This window comes from Dipodomys merriami, unplaced genomic scaffold (genome assembly GCF_024711535.1).
Source record: "Dipodomys merriami isolate MVZ:Mamm:240054 unplaced genomic scaffold, mDipMer1.0.p SCAF_51, whole genome shotgun sequence".
Classification (NCBI taxonomy): domain Eukaryota; kingdom Metazoa; phylum Chordata; class Mammalia; order Rodentia; family Heteromyidae; genus Dipodomys; species Dipodomys merriami.
In genome coordinates this window covers 5,208,144-5,224,216 of record NW_027206080.1, presented here as the reverse complement: position 1 = coordinate 5,224,216, position 16,073 = coordinate 5,208,144, and the positions used below count along the sequence as shown (strand labels likewise).

The following is a 16,073-nucleotide window of genomic DNA, read 5'->3' as shown; positions in this document are numbered from 1 at the left end:
ACCCTATCTTGACTTTCAGCTTTTTTGCTGGAGATCTGAGGATCATGGTTTGACCACCTCCAGGCAAGAAAGTCGGAGTCTCTTTTTTTCTTAATTTTTATTTATTTTTTATTGTGAAAATACTGTACAGAGGGGTTACAATTACGTGGGCAAGATGTTGAGTACATTTCTTATCAAGCATTGTAGCCTCCTCCTTTGTTTCCCCTTCCCATCCCTTCCCATCCTCCCCCCCACCCCCCATTCCTCCCCTCCCCCCCACCAAAGTTGTAAAGTTCGTTTTCGACATAAGGACTTGTACATCTCATTGTTGCAATGGGTACACCTGTATCCCTATTTAAACGATTTGTTTTTCCCCTTCCCCTCCACAAATTATACCAATATTTTTTGGGGGAGGGACATACAAAGCAACAAAGAAATAATCTTATAAATGTGTTAGAAACAATCGCATGAAAGAAAAAAAAACCATTTGAATACATATCTTAGGGATTATTTCCCTAACATCACCTTATCTGACCTTTTCTGCTTGACTCAGACATATACTAGATATTGCAAATAAGGGAAACCATGGGACCTATGTTTCTTTGGGCTTGGCTTACTTCACTTAATATAATTTTTTCCAAGTCTTTCCATTTCCTAACAAATGGGGCAATGTCATTCTTTCTGATGGAGGCATAGAATTCCATTGTCTATATATACCACATTTTCTTGATCCATTCATCTACTAAGGGGCATCTGAGTTGGTTCCATATCTTAGCTATAGTAAATAATGCTGCAATAAACACAGTTGTGCTGGTAGCTTTAATGTGGTCTTGTTTGTGATCCTTTGGGTAAATGCCCCAAAGTGGGATTGCTGGGTCATAGGGGAGCTCTATGTGGAGTCTTTTGAGGAACCTCCATACTACTTTCCAAAGTGGTTGAACAAGTTTACACTCCACCAACAATGAAGTAAGGTTCCCTTCTGTCCACATCCCCTGCAGCGTCTGTTGTTATTAGATTTCTTGATTATAGCCATTCTAACTGGGGTGAGGTGGAATCTCAATGTTGATTTGTATTTCTTTTATGTCTAGAGAGGTTGAGCATTTCTTCATGTGTCTATTGGCCATCCTTCTTTCTTCTTCAGAGTAGTTTCTGTTTAAGTCTTTAGCCCACTTATTTATTGGGCAGTTGTTTCTTTGAGGATTTGTTGTTGGGGGATTTAATTTTTTGAGTTCCAAGTATATTTTAGATATGAGACCCTTGTCTGTTGTATGGCTAGTGAAGATCTTCTTCCAATCCGTGGGCTTTCTATTGATCTTGCTAGCTATGTCCTTTGCCATGCAGAAGCTCTGCAACTTCATGCAATCCCATTTGTCCAACCTTTCTTTGATTTGTTGTGTTTCTGGGTCTCTATTAAGAAAATTTTCGGCCTGCGCCAAGGAGACCTAGGGTTTCTCCTATTCCATCCTGTAATGTTTCAGAGTGTTTGCTTTGACTCTGAGGACTTTGATCTATTTGGAGTTGATTCTGGTGCAGGTGATATATAAGAATCTAGCTTTAGTTTTCCGGAGAGTCTCTTATCTCCAATTAAATACTACAATTGGAGGTAAGTCTTTTGGAATTCTTTGTGTAAAAGCTCAAACTGCAATATTCAGATTTGAGCATAATGAGCCACCAGTGGCTGGCCTATTGGTTTTTATATAGTATATTAAGGAGCACAGTGACAAGGTTTCAACCAAAAGGTGTATGGTATAGCAATGTTATTAGGAACACAGGCTCATTTTCAAGGCTAGCCTTATTTACGAGATGTGTGTGCATACTACATTTTACCTCTCAATTACCGAGTACTGAAAACAGAGATAATAATTTAAGGGTGTTGTTTTGAAGATGAAATGAACTAACACTTGATTCTGTCCAACACATACTAATCCCCCATGACTGCTACTTTTAGTCTTTAGTGAGCAACTAAATATTTAATGAGGCCACTTCTGAAAGGCAGTTATAGCTTCATCATACATTTTTCAAAGATGCACTTGAAGTAAATATGTAGAGGTATTAAGCAAACAGTAGAATATTCAGAGCTGAAATTCAGAAAAAAAATGTGCTTCTAGTGAGTCATATGTAGTTAACCATAAGTATACAACAGAAGCCACATGAGCAAATAGAATTCACAGAAAGTAGTAAAGAGAGATCAGGCATGGTTGTGGCACATGTGTAATGACAACATGCAGAAGGTAGAGGCAAGCGTGAGTTAGAAGCCAGCCTAGGCTGGCTATTTAGAAAACCCTCGCTAATTTTTTTTTTTTCAATGATAGGGAGTAGTTTTAAAAATCAAGGTAAGGAAATTGACCATTTGAAAAAATCATTTCAGTGTAAAGTTAAATGACTTCCAATATAGACATGTTTACAACTATAACCATGATCTAAATTGAAATATTTTCATTACTCAAAGCAGAAATTTTATACTTACTAAATAACTCTATCCTTATTTCTCCCAGAGCCCTGGAAACCATTGATCTGTTCTCTGTCACTATGGATTTACCTATTGCCAGCATTTCACAAAATTGGAATCATGCAGTATGTGGCTTTTGGTATTGGCTTTTTTAAAAGGATGTTTTCAAGGTCAATCCATATTGTAGCACAGATCAGTTACTGCAGCACATATCAGTACCTCATTCTTGTTTATTGTAGATGGAGATATCATGATTTATTGATAGTTGGTGGATATGTGGATCTCTATTTTTGGCTATTGTGAATAATGATACTTTATTTCTTTTTTCTTTTTTGGGTCCGGTCGTGGGGCCTGAACTATGGGCCTGGGCGCTGTCCCTCAGCTCTTCAGCCCAAGGCTAACGCTCTACCACTTGAGCCACAGCGCCACTTCTGGCTTTTTTCTTTTTGCTTATGTGGTGCTGAGGAATCGAACCCAGGGCCTCATGCATGCAAGGCAAGCACTCTACCACTGAGCCACCTTCCCAGCCCCGATACTTTATTTTTTTAACTGTATTCTTTTTTGTCTTTTCTTTTTTGGTACTGTGGATCAAACACAGGACGTTGCACTTGCTAGGCAAGTGCTTTGCCACTGAGCTACATTCCAGCCCAATAATAATATTTTAAACATGCAAGTTCAAGTTTTTGTTTAAATGTCTCTTTCCTATTCTCTTGAATAGATATTTAGAGCTACTGGGGTATACAGTTATGCTGTTTAGGAGTTTGAGGAAGCAATTGTATTAATTTTTCCACAGCAGTTGTATTTAAATTTATGCTAATAATTATTCATTCATTCATTTAGTAGTACTGGGGTTTGAACCCTTAGGTTGTTGTACTTGCTAAGCAGGCTCTTAACCACTTGAACCACTCCTCTAGCTCCACACTAGCAATTTATGCCAATTTCTTTGTGTCTTGACATCTGTAATTACAGCTAACCTACTGGATATGAAATGGTATCTCATTGTGGTTTTGATTTTCATTCCCCTCATGACTATTAATGTTGTGCATCTCTCTAGTACTTCATTACCATTACAATATCATGATCTTGTTGGGCACTGGTGGCTCATATCTGTAATCGTAGCTACTTAGGAGGCTGAGTTCTGAGGATGGAGGGTTGAAGCCAGCTCATGCATTAAACTCTTTGAGATTTCATCTCCAATTAAGCACCAAAAAAGCCAGAATGGAGCAAAAAACCTCAAGGACAGTGCACGGGCCTTGAGTTTAAGGCTCAGCATTGGCACCAAAAAACAAACAAAATGAACATCATGCTCCCCAATCACTTTAAAAACAAACAAACCAACATAAAGCAAAGTCCTCTTTTGGAGAAATGTCTGTTCACATTCTCTAACTTTTTTTTTAGTTAGTGTTGCTAATCAAACTTAGGGACTGTAGCGTGCTGGGCAAGTGGTTCTATCAGTGAGCTACATTATCTCTTGGTGAGATTTTTTTTTTTGTACCTGCCGTCTGTTAGGGTTATTGTTCTGTAGTTTTATTTTCTTGTAATGTCTTTGGTTTTGCTATCAGGGTAATGTTGACATTACAGAATGAGTAGACAGTAATCTCCTCCTATGCTTTTTATTAAGAATCTGAGGAGGACTGGTGTTTTTAAATGTTTGATGTCACCAGTAAAGCCATATAGTTGAAGCTTTCCTCTTTTTTTTGGGGGGGCGGTCCGGTCATGGGGCCTGAACTCTGGACCTGGGCGCTGTCCCTCAGCTCTTCAGCTCAAGGCTAGCGCTCTACCACTTGAGCCACAGCACCACTTCCGGCTTTTTTCTTTTTGTTTATGTGGTGCTGAGGAATTGAACCCAGGGCCTCATGCATGCAAGGCAAGCGCTCTGCCACTGAGCCACCTTCCCAGTCCCAATGTCCCTCAGCTCTTCAGGTCAAGGCTAGCACTCTACCACTTGAGCCACAGCGCCACTTCCAGCTTTTTTCTTATGTGGTGCTGAGGAATCAAACCCAGAGTCTCATGCATGCAAAGCAAGCGCTCTACCACTAAGCCACCTTCCCAGCTCTCTTTTAGAAGTTTTTTAAATTAGTTTCTCCTTCCTTTCCTTCATTCCTTCCCTCCCTCCCTTTCTTTCAATAGTACTGTTAAGTATGTTTTTCAGATTCCCTTTAGCAGTTCTAGCATCTTTTTTGGGGGGGAGGGTGGAAGTGCTAGTCCTAGGAGTTTGAACTCACTGCCTAGGTGCTCCTCCTGAGCTTTCCTGCTCAAGGCTAGTGCTCTACCACTTGGGCCACACCTCCACTTCTGTGCTTTTTGATAGTTAATTGGAGATAAAAGTCTTATGGACTTTCCTGCCTGGGCTAGGTTTCAACTGCAGTCCTCAGATCTCAGCCTCCTGACTAGCTAGGATTGCAGGTGTCTGTGCTTGGCTCTTCTAGCATCTTCTAAAAAGTTAATGAAAAGTATTTCTCTAGGATGTGCAATATCTGTGCTTATCTAGGAAATGTTTTTTTCCTGTGTATGAGCCTCACTTTGACTTCTATTTGTCTAGTGATTATTATTATTATTATTATTTGCCCGTCCTGGAACTTGAACTCAGGGCCTCCTAGGCTCTGTTCCTGTGCTTCTCTGTGCTCTCTGTGTTTCTGTGCACTCTGTGTTCAAAGATAGCACTTGATCCACAGTACCACTTCTGGCTTCTGTTTATGTGGTACTGAGGAACCAAACCCAGGGCTTCATATAGGCTAGGCAAGTACCTTACTGCTAAGCCACATTCCCAGCCCTGCCTAGTAATTCTTTTTTTTTTTTTTAAATAGGACTATTATTTATTTATTTATTATTATTTTATTATTATTATTTTTTTGGGTCCGGTCATTGGGCCAGAACTCTGGGCCTGGGCACTGTCCCTCAGCTCTTCAGCTCAAGGCTAGCGCTCTACCACTTGAGCCACAGCGCCACTTCCGGCTTTTTTTTTTTTGCTTATGTGGTGCTGAGGAATTGAACCCAGGGCCTCAGGCATGCAAAGCAAGCACTCTACCACTGAGCCAACTTCCCAGCCCCTATTTATTTATTTTTGTAGAGCACTGTGCTGCAAACATGTATTTTCTGCACTCAGGAGGTTATGTCAGGAGGACTATGAGTTTGAGGCCTATCTGGACTACACAGTGAGTTAAAGGCAAGCATAGGCTACATAGACAGACCCTGTTTCAAAAAGAAAAACAAAACCAAACTACAACAAGCCCAAATCTAGGTGCCAGTGGCTCATGTCTGCAGTCCTAGCTATTCAGGAAGCTAAGATCTGAGGATCATGATTCAAAGCCAACCTGGGAGGGAAGTCCATGAGACTCTTATCTCTAACTACCCACAAACCAGAAGTGGAGCTGCGGTGCAAGCAAGTGGTAGAGTGCCGGCCTTGAGTAAAAAGCTAAGGAACAGAATCCAGGTCTCGAGTTTAAATCCCAGTACTGGCATGAGCAAAACAAAACAAACTAAAACAACCCTACAAACACCACTACCACCAAAATATAGTATGAATATAATGTGGCAACTCTGGAAATCAGGTTCTCTTTGCTTGTCAAAGCTTGCTGCTGCTTGCTATTATTTGCTTAGTTGGTAGCTTTTCTGAACTTTGTAAAACTGTACTCATTGTTGTGGCCAATAGACTTTGGCTTAATAGTTAGCTGTTCAAGTAAAGATATGTAGGACCCCTTAACCTTAGGTCATACTAAAAACATACTTGTAATAACCAGAAATATATTGCCAAACATTTCCAAATTCCTGATGCTCATTAAAGAACCAGCACTTCCTCTTAAAGAACTACTGCTTTCATAAATTTATGGGTAGAAATGTCAGATTACAGTGCCCTGAAATATGAATACAGGGCTGAAGAACAAAACTAGGGAGGTACAGACAAAACATACTGGAAGTCTGGCTAAAGTGAGGAAGGTGACAGAACAGTAATGGGGCAAGATTGGGAATGTAGGATTGAGAAATGTTTTTTCTTCATGTTTCTGTGCCAGTCCTGAGCTTTAACTCTGGGCCTGGATGCTGTCCCTGAACTTTTGTGCTCAAGTCTAGGGCTTTACCACTTGAGCCACAGCTCCATTTCCATCTCTTGGTGGTTAACTGGAGATAAAAGTCTCATGGACTTTCCTGACTGGGCTAGCTTCAAACCATGATCCTCAGATCTCAGCTTCCTGAATAGTTAGAATTATAGGCATGAGTCATTGATGGCTAGCTGAGGAAGATTTTTAAAGAATAGTAATCTTTTTTCTTTTCTTTTTCCTTTTTTGGTGGGAGTGGGTGCTAGTCCTGGGGTTTGAACTTGGCCTGGGAACTGTCCTTGAGGTCTTTTGTTCAAGGCTAGTGTTCTACCATTTAATCCCCAGCTCTACTACTCATCTTTTGGTAGCTAATTGGAGATATAGACTTTCCTGTGTGGGCTGGCTTGCTACCATGATCTTTAGATCTCAGCCTCTTGAGTGGCTATGATTACAGGTGTGAGCCACAGATACCTGGCTAAGGACAGGATATTTTACTCATTCCTATAATCCCAGCTGCTTGGGAAGTAATAGGCAGAAGGATCAGCCCAGGCCAGACCTGAAAGAAGAAAAGGCTGGGGCATGCTCAAATGGTAGAGGACCTGCCTCACAAGTACAAAGTCCTGAGCTCAAACCCCAATACTAGAAAACAAAAGAGAAAAGAAGGCAATATTCAGACATGTTAGAAACCAAGGAGAAAGGCAGGCACCAGTGGCTCATGCCTATAATCCTACTCAGGAGGTTATCTGAAGATCTCAGTTCTAATCCAGCCCAGGCAGACAGATTCATGGGACCCTTATCTCCAATAACCAGCCCCCAACCCCCATGCCCAAAAGCTGGAAGTGGAGCTTTGAATCTAGTGGTCAAGCATCAGACTTGGGTATAAAAGCTAAGAGACAGCTCCTAGGCCCTGAGTTCAAGCCCTAGTACTGACACAGGCGTGTGTGTGCTCCCTCTCAGTGCCTCCCGCAAATAGAAACCAATGAGAATGACTTAAAGTTAGAAATAATTGAGAATATATTTGTAAGTGTAAAAAGAGAGCACACGTAGCCAGGCACCAGTGGTTCATTCCTATAATCCTAGCTATTCAGGAGGCTGGGATCTGAGGATCATGGTTTGAAGCCAGCCAGGGCAGCAAAGTCTGTGAGACTCCACTAAACTGCCAAAAAGGCTGGGAAGTAGAACTGTGTGGCTCAAGTGACAATGCACTTGGCTTGAGCAAAAGAAGCTCAGGGACAGGCCCTGAGTTCAAGCTCCATACTTGTGTGTGAGAGAGAAGAGGACCTGTGGAGAAAATAGCCTTCTAGATATTGATACAGTGACCTTATATACAGTAGAATTTTGCCTATTTCTTTATTAGCATTCAGACTATTCTCAACAGTGTTCCTCTCGGGACTTGAGGTGATGGAGGTGGTGGAGGTATACAACGACTCAAACACAAATGCTTTTCAATAATGTAAGAATTCAACAAAACATTCCAACAAGTAGTGACCACTCACACATCAAGCAGTATGTGATAACAGCAAAAAGACTAGAGCCAGGTAGGTTGGCTCACTGGCACTCACAAAGCGAACATGAGGCTGTAGCAAGGGAGGCTGGTAGAAGAGGTGGATTCCAGATGGCAGGAGAGATCCCTTCAGGCTGAAGTATGAAGTTCAGATTCAAAATCAGAGCATCCTCAGCTCACCAGCACCCAGTAATGTATATTTCTTTTCAAATTTAGAAAGTGAATAGTTGGGTTAATCCAGGTTAAAATTGTGCCAGGTAGAGGCCAAAGATTTATGTTAAGATTTATGTTTATGATCTTCCCTGAACTTTATTATCTGTTACTTGGAAGAACTTAACAAAATGGCCAGTTTGGTAAAGTCAGAACTTATCTCTATTGCCAATAACTGAGTCAATAATTGTAACATGATTTCTTCACATTAGTATTTACACCATCACTGTGTAAAAGGATCTACTTGGGATCTATGTCCTGGAGATTTTTACTCTTCTTTTCTAAGTAGTAATTTCTGTTATAATTGTCTTATCTGTTCTACAATTAAGACCTATATCCACAAACCTGAATACCCAAAGTTTCTGCTTTTAGTTACACATTATAGTTAAAATATAAACCCCATAATGGGGTACATATACATACCAGGGGCCAATAAATCATATAAATGTGGTACAGCGCATGCCTGTATTCTAGCATTCAGGAGGCTTAGGCAGGATAATTTAGAGTTCTGGGTCAGCCTGGGAAACTTAGTGACATTCTCTCTCAAGAAATTTTGAAGAAGCTGGGTGCCAGCAGCTCACACTTATAATCATAGCTACTTAGGAGGTGGATAGGTGAGGATTGTGGTTCAAACCCAGCCTGGGCAGAAGTCTGTGAGAATCATTTTTTTTTTTGTCGGTTGTGGGGCCTGAACTCTGGGCCTGGGTGCTCTCCCTCAGCAATTCAGCTCAAGGCTAGCACTCTACCACTTGAACCACAGCACCACTTCCAGCTTTTTCTCCTTATATGGTGTTGAGGAATCGAACCCAGGGCCTACTGCATACAAGGCAAGCACTCCTACCACTGAGCCACCTACCTAGCCCTTACCTACAATAAACTACCAAAAAGCTAGAAGAAAATGATTTGCATAACTTCATTTACTTTTCATAAATACTGCTCTACTCTTTGAAGAGAATACTTAGAAAGCCACAGTAATAGTGCCATAGCCAGAGTTGTTAGGTAATTCATTCTAAACCCATTGTGTGTGTGTGTATATATGTGTGAATGCACTAGTACTGGGGCTTGAACTCAGGGCCTATCCCTTAGCTTTTTCTGCTCCAGGCTGGCACTCTACCCCTTGAGCCACAATTCCACTTCTGACATTTTGTTAGTTAACTGGAGAGAAGAGTCCCATGGACTTTCCTGCCAGGGTTGGCTTTGAAGTGTGATCCTCAGATATCATGCTCCTGGGTAGCTAGCTAAAACACATCCTCTCCTCTTCCTCCCCCCCGCCCCCCCCCCCCCCCGCCTCCTCCTCCTTCTTCTTCGCCCTGTCCTGAGCCTCTTTGTACTCAAGGCTAGCACTCTACCACTTGAGCCACAGCTCCACTTCTGGCTTTTTTTTGAGTAGTTTATTGGAGATAAGTGTCTCACAGCTGGGCGCTGGTGGCTACCACTACTACTCAGGAAAAGTCAGAAGTGGCGCTGTGGCTCAAGTGGTAGAGCACTAGCCTTGAGCACCAAAGTTCAGGTACAGCACTCAGGCCGAGTTTAAGCCCCAGGACCAGCAACAACAAAAAGTCTCCCATGCCTTCCTGCCCAGGCTGGCTTTGAACTGTGACCCTCAGATCTCAGCCTCCTGAGTAGGTCCAATTACAGGAATGAGCCACCAGTACCCAGCTTAAAAAAGCGAGAATAAAGAGTGAAGAGACAAAAACTTCAGTAAATACTTTTATTTTGTGACCTTTTAAAAATTGTCAAAAACACTTTAGTTGTCTCTTTTACAATGAGAAGTTTGAGGACTTTTCAATTTTTCTTCTAGTGACAGAATCACATTAAAACATATAGCCTATGATATAATCATTCTTATCCTTATCATTTTAAATACAAAATTTTAGTTCACTTGTAAACTCATTTTTACATTAACAATACAAATATTCTCCTTAAGATTTGCTATGTACAGAATTTGTGTTTTCTGTTATCTGTTACAATGTTTACTTATATTAATAATGATCTAGCTTTTCCCCATCTTATTTCTGAAGAGTGGATTTATTATTATTTTAGAAAACAATCTTTTCCTCCAGAGAAGTTCAACAAAGAAATCCTCTTTTTGTGTGTGTGTGTGGGGGGGGGTCATGGGGCTCGAACTCTGGGCCTGGGTACTGTCCCTCAGCTCTTCAGCTCAAGACTAGTGCTCTACCACTTGAGCTACAGCACCACTGCTGGTTTTCTGGTAGCTTATTAGAGGTAAGAGTTTCATGGACTTTCCTGCCTGGGCTGGCTTTGAACCGAGATCTTCAGATCTCATCCTCCTGAGTAGCTAGGCATGAGCCACCAGCGCCTGGTGAAATTCTCTTCTTATAATCAAACATCCCTTCATTCAACAATTATTGATCTAACATGTACCAAGAATTCATTCTAATGGGAAATAACCAACAAGGAAATATTTAACTTTTTTTTTTTTTTTTGGTCCTGTCGTGGGGCCTGAACTCTGGGCTTGGGTGCTGTCCCTCAGCTCTTCAGCTCAAGGCTAAGTGCTCTACCACTTGAGCCACAGTGCCACTTCTGGCTTTTATCTTTTTGCTTATGTGGTGCTGAGGAATCGAACCCAGGGCCTCGAGCATGCAAGGCAAGCACTCTACCACTGAGCCACCTTCCCAGCCCATATTTAACATTTTATAACAAGTGGTTTACAAAACTTGAACAGGATGCTGAATTAAGACAATAGGAGACTGATAGTATTTTCAGAAAAGGTCTTCCAACAAGGTGAGATTTAAGTTGAGACTTGAAGAAGTGCTAATATGGGCCTAGGTACTAAGGGTAGAACATTCTAGGAAGAAAGATAATAGTGATAAGAGTCCTGAGGCACACATACTTGGTATACCACATAAGTAAGGGGTAGAGAGGAAGGAATGAGCAAGTTATTGATGCTCACACCTGTAATCTTAGCTACTCAGGGAGCTGAGATCTAATGATCATGGTTTGAAGACAGCCCAGGCAGGAAAGTTTGTGAGACTCTTATTTTCCACCACCAAGGGGTGGAGCTGTAGCTCAAGTGGTGGAGTGCTAGCCTTGAGCACAAAAGCTTAGTGACAGAGCCCAGGACTAGTACCAAAAAACAAAACAAACAAACAAAAAATTCCTAACCTTCCAGAACCTGATCTATTTACCTCCTCTACCACCTTATATCTGGACCCTAGCAAAGTCCTTCTAATAGACTTCTCACTTCTCTTGTTTTCTACAAATACATAGAAATCAAAATGATATCCTTTAAAGTCACCACCATTCCTACTTTAACGTCTACCCCAGGGGTCCCATCTCAAATAAATGTCAGAGTTCTAATGCCAGGATTCTAAAAATAGGATTCATCATTGATCAATAACATTTTATGGGGAGTGAAACAAATCCTAAGAAACAATAGAGCTTCCTCAGGACAGATCACTCACCAGGAATAATTTATTTATGCTGACCAGTGTTAAATTCTCTTAATAATGATCATTCAGCCCGTATCTTGACCAAGACTATTGAATAATTATGTATATTTTTATCTGCCTGTCCCTAATACTGTATAGCTAGTATCTGTACCCCAAGATGGCTGAAGATGTACAGATGTGCTATCTTCCCATGGTTACATGTAATAAATATCCTTCCTCTACCCTTCACTAAGTATCTTTATTTGAGAGAGTGTCAGGTGGCCAAGCTGACATATAGAACTCCTGGAGTCTAACAACTCCTGTCTCACAAAGTGTTTAACTGGGAAAATAGTTGACATTTCATACGGTAGGGAAGATCTGAGCTAGACTGCTTTGGTATAGAGGGTAAATCTGGTTTTGGATACATTTAAGGTATGATGCTTGTTAAGACAGTCAAGCAGTGCCATGAGTCCTATGTGTGAGGCTAATTTTTAAAGGACTAGTGTGGGTTAGGATTTGAAATGAGGGCTTCATTCAGCCAGAAATATGCATGGTACTGCTCATGGAAAGAACAAAGAACAAAGTTGTGTGATATGAATCTAAGACACTCCACAATGTAGATGCTGAAAAATAAAAAGTCACAAAGAGACTAAGGAATAAGCAACAGAATAGTCTTAGCCAGCTAGATAAGGTGCTTAAGGAAGGAGTCAGTCATAAGCTATCAAATGCTTACAAATGAAGTGGGATGCCAGGCACAGGTGGCTCATGCCTATAATCCTAGCTACTCAGGAGACTGAGATCTGAGGATCATGGTTTAAAGCCATCCCCGGCAAGAAAGTGACAATCTTATCTCCAATAAACCACCCATAAAACTGGAAGTGGCACTGTGGATGAAGAGCTCAAGGACAGGACCCAGGCAGAGCTCAAGCCTCACATCTGACAAATAAAATAAAATGGGATGACAGTAAAGATCAGGCTTAAGAATCTGAAAGACTGATAATCTCAAACAGGTTTCTGAGTGTGGGAATAAAGTCTGTATAGGTTTGCATGGCAACAGTAGAGACATTCTTTTTTTTTTTTTGCTAGCATTGGTTTTTGAACTCAAGAGCACTGTACTTGCTTTCAAGGCTGGGAACTACCATTTGAGCTACACTGAGCCTGAAGATGCAATATATATATATATATATATATATATTGCTTTGTTTTCCTTTTTTTTTTTTTTTGGTGACAGCCCTGGGACTTTAACTCAGGACCTGGGCATGGTTCTTTAGGGTTTTTTTTTTGCTCACAGATAGTGCTCTACCACTTGAGCCACAGTTCTACTTCTGGCTTTTTTGGTGGTTAACTGGAGATAAGAGCTCAGACTTTCCTGCTCTGGCTGCCTTTGAACCACACCACTGATGCCTGGTCAGAGATGAAATGTTCTTATAAGGATATTTGGCGGGAGATTTTTTTTTTTCCTGCTCCCAATTTTTATACCTAACACAGCCTGCTTACAAGTGCTTGGAAAATGGTCTTAATAAGAGGGGAAAAAAAACAGGCAAAGTGCACAATCTAACAGTAAAAATAAAGTATAATGCTAAACTGTACAGTCTGGTCTTAGAACTTAGGCAGTTTATTAAAAGTATAATGCTAAACTGTACAGTCTTATCTTAGAACTTAGGCAGTTTATTAGTTATCAGTGTGGTACTTATTCAGATGTAAAGCCTGTCAGATTTGAGGGTAGGAGGAGGCAGGGTTTGTTAACTATTTTTCTAACTTGTTTTTTAGACTTAAAAAACAAGATCTTTAAATGAGTATTGGGTTTAGAAGATGTGAAACTGCTGTTTAAAAAGGTGGGTAAATAGGTTAGGGAAACGTAGTCTGGTAGAGTGAGGAACACAAGCTAACTTCAACGTTACCTTGGCTGTTTTTCTCAGCCAAGTTGTTACCCTGTTGCAGGTATATACTGGAAGGAATTAACTACAGTTGTGCTTTAGGTAGTTAGGGAGGAAAGGAATGAGAATATATTGAAAGGATTTAAGCTAGGCAATGAGTTAAAAAAAATTAGTACAACATTGAATGTGCTCTTTAGTCAAATAGCTGATTCTTTAAATATATGACAAATTCTGAACTGCTCCCAGGGTAAACAGAAGGTTAAGTCCCTATGAGCCTTTGGTCACTTTTTCATCAATTGATGGACATGTAAGCTTGTTTTATGTTTGTTTTAAGATACTGACTTTATACTATTGACTCATTAATAGGGAGCTCATGGCCCAAATCACTATAGATGAGCCTGAATGAAACCTACTAGCAGATGGGTTTTCTCTTAAAGGCTTGTCATATCTGAACTGGGCTTTGCAATAATAGACCCACAATACAAAATTTTTTAAAAAAGGAAAAACATGGCAATAAATATCCATTAAGAAGCACTTTCTCCTGTTGGCAGAGCCAAATACGGCAGTTACCTTGCTTCATCTCGGCAGGGAAAATAGGCAAATAAAATTTCTCACATCTTTCATGTCCGTACAAATAAATTATTTTATGTGGGTGAATTTGCACAAATGCAATGCAATGAGACCTTTTTCCTTTTATCTCAGTTTTTTTTTTTTTTTTTCCTGGATGTACTGGGGTTTGAATTCAGGACCTCCAGCTTGAAGGGCAGGCACTCCAAAACCTAAGGAGCCACGCCCCCAGCCTATTGGCAGCTTGTTATTAAACGGGAAATGGCAATTTCAGCAAGCACCTTTTTACTAAATGAGGAATACAAGTTATACTGCAGCCAGTTTCAGTTTCCGCATAAGGGATATAGTTTTTTGCCCTCTTCGAATCTGATTTTTGAGTATGTGCCAGCGATTGGATGCAAAGCTTTTAGATTTTTTAAAAAAATTTTTTGGTCATTTCAGATAGCGACAATTTTTTTTCCACCTTAGTTACTGGCAGCTTCCATGGTCACTGGATAAGCTTCATTTGTTCCCACAAACAATAATAATGTCAACAGTTGATGTGGATGTGCCACACGATGTATTTAACTGTTACATTTTCCCCTTATCAGTTGTGATTTCAGTGCCTCCATTATTCTACCTTTCTACACTAAGTCTAGCAATAACGCAACTTATGGACTACCAAGTAAATTGTATTTTGTTGTTAAACTTTTTGGAGATAAAAGTCTTTCTTTGCAGCCTAGGGTGGCCTTGAATCCCCCAGCCTCAGCTTCCCAAAGGTTGAGATCACAGGCGTGTACCCTCACTCCTGTCTCCAAGAGGTTACTTTTTGATACTATTCTTCTTCTAAAGGGCTGTTGTTTCTTCTGACGTGTATCCAGTTTCCTTTTGGATTCAACTGTGATATATTGACACGTACTGCCATCCTTTCCATCAACTCCAGGTTGTTTTTGCAAAGAAAAGAAAAAAAAATCAACGGTCTAACGGACATTTCCCTTCTCTTTGTCTGCGAAATAAAACTTACAGCCATTCTGTACCCCACGGGCCCCAGATTAAAAGCTCTCAGCCAGGACGTGAGTAAGAAGAGGAACTAAGAGCGGGAAACACGGGAACTAAAGAGGGCGGAGAGGGCTGGGCTGCGAACCCAACACGAAGGGCGAGGCTTCTCGAGAGACCTTTCATGTCCAAGGAACGCCCCGCGGTTCCCGGCGCCCCGGGCGCGACCCGTCCTTCCCACCCGGGACACCCCCCACGGTGCAGGGCTCAGGGCCGCGCGCCCCTCGGCCCCTCCGCGGCCGCCATTTGTCGCCCGGGGAGCCCGCTTTCCCTCGCGCTCCCGGGCGGTGTGCGACTTACGTCGAACTGGTTGCGCGCGGCTGCGACGCGCTCGCGGCGGCCCCGGCCCGGTCCGAGGACGGCCGCGCGCTCGGCGCCCGGTGAGCGGCGGCGGCCGACCCGATCGGTCGGGGTGGGGGTGGGGGTGGTTCCAGGTTCCAGGCACACCCCGCGTGGAGCCCCGGAGCTCGCGCGCCGCCCGGCCGAGGGCGACTTCCGCCGCGGGCCACGAGGCAGCTCCGAGGTAGCCGACCGCGTAGCCATCCGCCCGCCGCCCAATTAGGGGCGTCCCGACCACCCCGCCCGCACGCGAAGGGGCGGGGGCCGGCGGCCGGAGCTCGCCGAGGGGCACCCCCGCCCCCGCCGCGCCTCTGGGCGCACGCGCAGCCGCCGCCGCTCTTCTATTTAGTCCGCGATGGCGTCCCTCGCGCCCCACGGTCCTCCTCCCGAAGGCAGCTCACGCCCTGCGCAGCCCGGGGCCCCCGGGACCGGCCGCGAGCAGGTCCCCGGGCACGACTACCCCTAACCTGGGACGGTCGTGGCCATAACTCGCGAGTGGTGGAAAAGCAGCAGCAACCGGAAAGGGTTGAGTGGTGGCGGGGAGCGAGCCAGGCCTCGGAGGAAGAGGAAGGCCCGAGCGAGCCGAGGTTGGCCGAAGGCGGCGTGGTGGCGCCGCGCGGGGTGGGGGAGGAGAGGAGAGCCGAGGGTGGGAGAGGAGGGGCGCGGCGGAAACTGCCGAGGCTTTCC

At 42.8% G+C, this 16,073-nt stretch overlaps 1 protein-coding gene and 1 long non-coding RNA gene across 4 annotated transcripts in view; one reads left to right on the top strand and one right to left on the bottom strand.

The window, feature by feature from the left end:
• Positions 1-11,479: 11,479 nt before the first annotated feature.
• LOC138810857 (uncharacterized) lies at positions 11,480-15,743 on the bottom strand. Its single transcript, XR_011367248.1, has 2 exons — positions 15,348-15,743; positions 11,480-14,928 (listed from the first exon to the last, which is right to left on the bottom strand). It is a non-coding gene; the product is annotated as an uncharacterized lncRNA (long non-coding RNA).
• Wac (WW domain containing adaptor with coiled-coil) overlaps positions 15,708-16,073 on the top strand; it is a 73,838-nt gene continuing 73,472 nt past the window's right edge. For 2 of the 3 annotated variants that reach the window (XM_069998198.1, XM_069998197.1), the window contains exon 1: positions 15,890-15,973. The gene's annotated coding sequence lies outside the window, so the exon portion shown is untranslated. Of the gene's footprint in view, positions 15,974-16,073 lie in introns of all 3 variants that reach the window. The other variant, XM_069998196.1, reaches the window with a different exon arrangement.